The sequence below is a fragment of the Peromyscus eremicus genome, chromosome 1 (genome assembly GCF_949786415.1).
Source record: "Peromyscus eremicus chromosome 1, PerEre_H2_v1, whole genome shotgun sequence".
Taxonomy (NCBI): Eukaryota; Metazoa; Chordata; class Mammalia; order Rodentia; family Cricetidae; genus Peromyscus; species Peromyscus eremicus.
In genome coordinates, this window is record NC_081416.1 from 93458168 (window position 1) to 93466640 (window position 8473).

General features: G+C 38.9%; 1 pseudogene; it reads right to left on the minus strand.

Moving 5' to 3' along the window:
• Nucleotides 1-4758: 4758 nt before the first annotated feature.
• Nucleotides 4759-5343, minus strand: LOC131900431 (olfactory receptor 5P69-like; annotated as a pseudogene).
• Between the last annotated feature and the right edge of the window lie 3130 nt (nt 5344-8473).

An 8473-nucleotide genomic window follows, 5' to 3' on the forward strand; every position in this document is an offset into this window, starting at 1 on the left:
TGAGACTTATGTACGTATCTCTTCTAATAGCTTGTTCCTAGACCTTATCACTTGACACACTGTAGGCAAAGTTTGCTTGTTCCACAACTACTTTCAAATGATCATACAGAGGCTTAATATTAATGATCAGCTGATAGCTCAGGCTTGTTGCTATCTAACTCTTTCACTTTAAATTAACCCATATTTTTTTAAATCTATCCTCTGCCACGTGGCTCATGGCTTGTTACCCCACTTTCTACATGTTCTGTTTCTCCTGCATCTGCTGGTGTCTCCCTGACTCCCCCTTTCTTCTCTCAGCATTTTCAGTTTGGTTGTCCCACCTATACTTCCTGCCTGGCTACTGGCCATTCAGTTCTTTATTAACCAATGAGAGCAACACATTTTTTTTATAGTGTACAGGATTATTCCAAGCATTTATCCCTTTTTGTTTAATTAAAAAGGAAGGTTTTATCCTTAACATAGTAAAACTATATATAACAAAAACAGTTACCAAATTAAGAATTACAATTACAAAATCCAGTCTATTTGTATTTGGAAAAATTAGAGAAAATATTGTATTATCTATCTTATCTTGGTGAGTTTAAATTTTAACATTTAATTTACATTTTTATCATAACTAAGGAAAGCTATAATTATAACTTTCTAGTCTTCAGCTCCATCAAAGATCCCAGAAGGGTGAAATGTTACCTAATGACAAGGACATCTTACTGCCTGGACAGTCACTCTAGGTTTTTCTGTAATGTTTTGGGTATCCATCTTTGGCCCACAGCCCTAGTATATGTGACAGGTATTTCTGAGAAGCAGGGAATTTTGAAGGACTGTCCTACCTTGTCATTGCAAAGTTGGGCAGTAGCCTTTTTTGTGTCCTGCCGATCCAGTTTGGACAGTAACTCTCAGCAATTGAGTCAAGGGAAGTTTTTCTGCCCACATGGCTAGCTTTTGCCATAAAGAAAACAAATTTCATATGGAGTTTTTTTGATTCCCATTGTCTTTGTTGATGTAGATCAGTGCTGCTGGGAGCAGACATGTCTCATTGTCATGATAAGCCTTAGGTTATTAAACATATTAAATGCCATATTCTGTAGGTCTTTGAAGTGTTTGAAGACCATCTACCTATCTAAATATATATGTATGACCTTGAAAACACATTTAACATGACTATAAGTTTGATAGTTATGGGTGACTATTAGCCTGTATTTCTTAATTATGCTAAATAGTTTGTAAGATAACTTTCAATGACTAGAAATTTACATTAAATTGTTAAATGAGCTGCATAGGCACAACACTTTAAACAGAAGTAGAAATATACATATGGTGTAACAAGAATAACCTTAAATTTGTATCAATATAAAAAATCCATATCAATGTAAAATATTTAAGACTAGTAGTTGCTTTTTTAGTTTAAATGTAAATTCAATAATATATATCATTTCTATATCATATCCCCCTTTTTTCCTTTTCTGTTTAGCCTTTTCAAAACTATGACCAATAACAACTTGTAACCAAGCCTCTTTAAATGTCAACAAACATCCATAACAAATATTTTGGAAATGTGGGTATCATTCTCTAGACTACTTCCTCTTGGTTGTGGGTGCTGGTCTTTTTGGAGGGAGTCTCAAGTGTAGCTAGAGTTTTCCTGCCTGGCCCGTGGTCAGGGCAAATCTCTCTCACCTGCCAGTCCCACAGCCGCTCAGACCCAACTAAGTAAACACAGAGACTTATATTGGTTACAAACTGTATGGCCGTGGCAGGTTCTTGCTAACTGTTCTTACAGCTTAAATTAATCCATTTCCATTAATCTATACCTTGCCACATGGCTCGTGGCTTACCGGCGTCTTCATATGCTGTTTCTCATCCTGGTAGCTGGCAGTGTCTCTCTGACTCAGCCTTCCACTTCCCAGCTTTATTCTCCTCCTTGTCCCGCCTATACTTCCTGCCTGGCCACTGGCCAATCAATGATTTATTTATTGACCAATCAGTAACACACTTGACATACAGACCATCCCATAGCACTCAAGAAAATCAGGATAACTGTTAGTCTTAACTGGAGTATTTAGTGAGGCTGTGTCATCTCAAGTCAGCAATCTTGAAGCTGGTCTGGATACTGAATCACCCGGGCAATCCATTTTTATTGGTGTCTGACCCTTGCTCAGAAAATACATAAACTTTTAATGGAAACATACACATTTGTATTAATACAAGTATAGACTGTGCATTGTACACAAGTCAGCCAAAGATAACTTTTTGTTATGTGTTTGAGCAGGTAAAATACACTTCACATGTCTTGTAGTTCTTCTAGGTTTATTTCTTTGTTTGTACCCAGGATTTTCAAGGGGTCTTCCTCAATCAAATCTGATCATCTTTAACTTTGAATGAATCCACAGCTTTTCATTTCCTGTGGAAATAAAAGTATAACCTCTCTCTCAAAGCAACAGATCTTTTGACTTACATTTTGAAGTTAAGACATTTTAAAAATATATAGATTGATTTAGCTCAGCAGCTTTCATAATCCAATGTGTCTTAGCAGCTATCACTCCTACCTCAACAGACAAAAAAGTAAAAGACAACACAATAACATACAATATCTAGACTCTCTGTGTATTTCTATCTTTGTGTGACTTTTTCTATTATATTACCCTACTCCCTTTTTAAAGACCTTATTTTATTATTTTAAAACTGTATTTTTAACTCTATGACCATATATGGTCATTCTTTTTTCTCTCCCAAGCCTACGTATATTTTTAAACACACTGTAAACTGTTTAGAGGTTTGTTTTTTGTTTTTCTGTCTGGATTACTGAGCATTTGTATTTTTTTTTTTTAATCACGTGAGGTGAATCTTAAACTGCTATATCAACTACATTGGGCACTATCTGTAAGTGGAGTTTTCTTGTCCCATATAGATTACCCTTGCCATAAACAGTGAATCCACATCTCTGAAGTCAGAATGTTCAACTGTTTCATGTATTTTATGTTTCATATTAATGGAGCTTGAATAATTGAGGAAATAATAAGTTTATAACCAATAAGAAACATTAACTTACATAAAATGAAGATTTCAGGCTTTTTCTTGACATGTTTGGTGATAATTTAGGAAGAAGGCAGAGAAAAGGCATAAAAAAACAGTGATACCTGCCTTTACAATTTAAAAATTCTTTCTGGAACATTGTGTCAGATGGGATTTGTTTTACAGGTAGACACAGGATAACCATTGAACCATTCATTCCATCTAGATGTATTTATTAAGCATTTATTGTATACTAGAACCAAGTAGATACCAAAGATATATTACTGAATGAAATAATTCTCATGAAATTGATTCTTCAGTGGAGAACATACTAAAGAAGTATCAACCTATTAAAATTTAGAATGTGGTAGAAAAAATAAATGAACCTGATATGAGTGGTACTGTGGCAAGAATAGGTGGGTAGGCTAATGTTGAAATCCCCACGGGCAAGTAATATTTGAGCAGGAAACTGAGAAGTGGTTTTAGGCATGGAGAGCAGTCAAAAAGCAGCCAAATGGAAAATAGCAAGTGCACTTTTCCTGATAACCTCAAAAATAAATGGCAAGTTGGGTAATCCAAGGAGAGACTCATGGAAGATAGAATCTTATCTGAATTCTATTCTGAATTGAATAGAAGGAATTAAAATATTTCAATAGGTGTAACCTAATATGACCATGCTTTTAAATATAATGTGTGTTGTACAGACAACTTGTCTTGCGAACACTACGTACTACAATAACCACCAGCCTGGCATGACATACCTACAGGTGCTATAGTGAAACAAACATCATGAGAGCAACCAACCACTTTCTGACTGGATATAAAGCTAGCTCTTAAAGATGAAACCCACACCTAATACCATCATCTGGCCCAAAACCTGCGATAGATAGGTCAAAGGCTCTAGCAAACTAGAACCTACCACCATTATACTTCTAAATGGACATAATATTAAGTCAATTTGCAATGATTTATCATTATACTCATAGTTTAGTGCATTTCCCAGTCCTCATCAGGGAAGCTTCTTTTTGCAGTAGTTGCTAATTAACACACAAGTTGTCAATATGCAGAGAATTAGGGACTGTGGAATTCTCAGCACTATATGAGACATCTGTATTGTACCTCCTTCTCTCCAAGCTCAGGAGTTATAAAAGAGTGGGTAGAAAGATTGTAAGAGCCAGAGCTGGTGGATGGCCACAAAGAAACCTTGTTTTCAGATACAACACAATGGTTGTAAATATGAACTCATGGAAGCTGTATCAGCATGTGTAAGATCAAACCAGACAAAATCTCAGCATGGAGATGGGAGATGAGGTGAAGTCCATCCATACCTGAGAAGTTATTGGCAATTAATATGTGCCAGGGGAAGGAGAGTCTATTTTCATTAAGAAATTGGTCTTTGGTAGAATAAGCATGTTTCAGTGGATGCCTATACACCAGGGTGTATACAGGAAGCACAAGGAATATTTGACAAAAAATGGAGTTGGGTGTGTAAAAGAAGGAGGTAAAGAACTGGAAAACATTGGAGAGAAAGGGAGAACATGATCTAATTGCAATGTATAAAATTCTCAAAGACACATTTAAAAGCACACAGACACACAAAGGGAAATGCAATAAAATAAAATGCCTGTGTATATTTCCAGGAAAAGGAGATTGAGGGGAACAGGAGGAATGAGAAGGCTAATAACCAAACCTGAGACAATGGTTTTTACGAAACAACCGATTACTCTAAGAAAGTGTTTTCTTACCAAGCTGTCATTTCAGAGCACCCTTAATCTCATTGTTCCTGAGGCTGTAGATGAGTGGGTTCAACATGGGGATTACCACCGTGTAGAACACAGACACCACCTTGTTCTGGTCAGTGGAGTAGCTGGACTTGGGCATCACATAAATGAATGTGATTGTCCCATAGTAGAGTATGACTGCAGTGAGGTGGGAGGTGCAGGTGGTGAAGGCCTTCTCACGGCCCTCAGTTGAATTCATCTTCAGGATAGTGATGAGGATACAGGAATAAGAGATGGCTATGACAAACACTGTGATCACAATGATCCAGCTGAAAATGAGGTAACAACTGCAAAGATACTGACATCCGAACAGGTGAGTTTCATCAAAGGAGCAAAAATCACAGAAAAAGGGATTGATTCTATTTGGTTCACAGAATTGAAAAGAGAAAAAGTAAACTATAGCAAAGGAAGCATTAAGAAAACCCCCTATATAAGATCCCACAACCAACTGGATACAGACTTGTGTGGACATTTTGGTTGAATAAAGCAGTGGGTTGCTGATTGCCATGAAGCGATCATAAGCCATGGCAGCCAGAAGGAAACACTCAACTGATCCAAAGATTTCTTTCATATATGTATATTTTTGAAGAAGCTTCTACTGTAGTGGGTTTCCATATGACCTTTCAAATGACCCTTAGTGTTAGTTGCCCCTCCTGAATTTCTACCCTTAGCCTCCTTTCTTCCCTCCTCATCCTCATTTAATCCTTCCATTATAGTCTCCCCCATTTCTCCCTATGTATTCTATTTCCCTTTCCTTGGGAGAGCCTTCCCTCCTCCACTAGTTCCTTACTGTATATGTAACCTCTGTGGTTATTCAGAGAGTAGCAAACATATTGAAAAATTAAATTTTAACTTTCACTAGTAAGAGGATACACAGCATAGTTGCCTGTTTGGATCTGAGTTACTTCACTCATGATTTTTTCCCTATCCTCATCTACTTACATGTGAATTTCATGATTTTGTTTTTTTTTTCTTTTTTTTATTTTGCAATACAATTAAGTTCTACATACAGGCACAGATTCCCTTGTTCTCCCCCCTCCTGCCCCCCTCACCTTCCCCCCAGCCCGCCCCCCATTCCAATCTCCTCCAGGGCAAAGCCTTTCCCACAGACTGAGATCAACCTGGTGGACTCAGTCCAGGTAGGTCCAGTCCCCTCCTCCCAGGCCAAGCCAAGCGACCCTGCATAGGCCCCAGGTTTTAAACAGCCGACTCATGCAATGAGCACAGGACCCAGTGCCAGTGCCTGAATGCCTCCCAAACAGATCAGGCCAATCAACTGTCTCACCCACTCAGAGGGCCTGATCCAGTTGGTGACCCCTCAGCCATTGGTTCATATTTCGTGTGTTTCCACTCGTTTGGCTATTTATCCCTGTGCTTTATCCAACCTTGGTCTCAACAATTCTCGCTCATATAAACCCTTCTCGTTCTCGCTAATTGGACTCCCAGAGATCCACCTGGGGCCTAGTCATGGATCTCTGCATCCAGATCCCCCAGCAGTTGGATGAGGTTTCTAGCACGACAGAGTAGGTCAGTTCGGACTGTCTCTCGACCATTGCCAGCAGTCTGTTGTGGGGGTATCTTTGTGGATTTCTGTGGGACTATCTAGCACTTTGTTTCTTCCTATTCTCATGTGGTCTTCATTTACCATGGTCTCCTATTCCTTGTTCTCCCTCTCTGTTGTTGATCCAGCTGGGATCTCCCACTCACCCAAGCTCTCTTTCCCTCGACCCTTGCCCTTCACTATCCCCACTCATGTCCAGGCTGTTCATGTAGATCTCATTCCATTTCTCTGTCATTGGGCGATCCCTGTGTCTTTCTTGGGGTCCTGTTTTCCAGGTAGCCTGCCTGGTGATGTGAGTAGCAGTCCAGTCATCCTTGTTCCACATCTAGTATCCTGTTATGAGTGAGTACATACCATGTTTGTCTTTCTGAGTCTGGGATACCTCACTCAGGATGATTTTTTCTAGGTCCATCCATTTGTCTGCAAACCTCATGATGTCATTGTTTTTCTCTGCTGAGTAGTATTCCATTGTGTATATGTACCACATTTTGTTTATCCATTCTTCAGTTGAAGGGCATCTAGGTTGTTTCCATGTTCTGGCTATTACAAACAATGCTGATATGAACATAGCTGAACAAGTGCTCTTGTGGTGTGGTTGAGCATTACTTGGGTATATGCCCAAGAGTGGTATAGCTGGATCTTGGGGGAGATGGATTCCCAATTTTCTAAGAAAGCGCCATATTGATTTCCAAAGTGGTTGTACAAGCTTGCATCCCACCAGCAGTGGAGGAGAGTTCCCCTAGCTCCACATCCTCTCCAGCATAAGGTGTCTTCAGTGTTTTTGATCTTAGCCATTCTGACAGGCGTAAGGTGGTATCTGAGAGTTGTTTTGATTTGCATTTCCCTGATGATTAGGGATGTTGAGCAATTCCTTAAATGTCTCTCAGCCATTTGAGTTTCCTCTGTTGAGAATTCTCTGTTTAGTTCTATAGCCCATTTCTTAATTGGACTGTTGGGCATTTTGATGTCTAATTTCTTGAGTTCCTTATATATTCTGGATATCAGTCCTCTGTCAGATGTGGGATTGGTGAATATCTTTTCCCATTCTGTAGGCTGTCGCTTTGCTTTGTTGACTGTATCCTTTGCCCTACAAAAGCTTCTCAGTTTCAAGAGGTCCCATTGATTGATTGTTTCTCTCAGTGTCTGTGCTACTGGTGTTCTATTTAGAAAGTGGTCTCCTATGCCAATGCGTTCAAGACTACTTCCTACTTTCTCTTCTAGCAGGTTCAGAGTAGCTGGGTTTATGTTGAGGTCCTTGATCCACTTGGACTTAAGTTTTGTGCACGGTGATAGATATGGATCTATTTGCAGCCTTCTACATGTTGATATCCAGTTTTGCCAGCACCATTTGTTGAAGATGTTTCTTTTTTCCATTGTGCACTTTTGGCTTCTTTGTCAAAAATTATTTGTTCATAGGTGTGTGGATTAATGTCAGGGTCTTCAATTCAATTCCATTGGTCCACATGTCGGTTTTTATGCCAGTACCAAGCTGTTTTTATTACTGTAGCTCTATAGTACAGCTTGAAGTCAGGGATCGTGATGCCTCCAGAGGTTGTTTTATTGTACAGGATTCTTTTGGCTATCCTGGGTTTTTTGTTTTTCCATATGAAGTTGAGTATTATTCTTTCCAGGTCTGTGAAGAATTGTGTTGGTATTTTGATGGGGATTGCATTGAATCTGTAGATTGCTTTTGGTAAGATTGCCATTTTTACTATGTTAGTTCTGCCTATCCATGAGCATGGGAGATCTTTCCATTTTCTGACATCTTCTTCAATTTCTTTTTTCAGGGACTTAAAGTTCTTGTCATATAGGTCCTTCACTTGCTTGGTTAGTGTTACCCCAAGGTATTTTATGTCATTTGTGGCTATAGTAAAGGGTGATGTATCTCTGATTTCCTTCTCCGCTTTTTTGTCCATTGTATATAGGAGGGCTACTGATTTTTTGGAGTTGATCTTGTATCCTGCTATGTTGCTGAAGGTGTTTATAAGTTGTATCAGTTCCTTGGTGGAATCTTTGGGGTTGCTCAAGTATACTATCATGTCATCTGCAAATAGGGAAAGCTTGACTTCTTCCTTTCCAATTTGTATCCCCTTAATCTCCTTATGTTGTCTTATTGCTCTGGCTA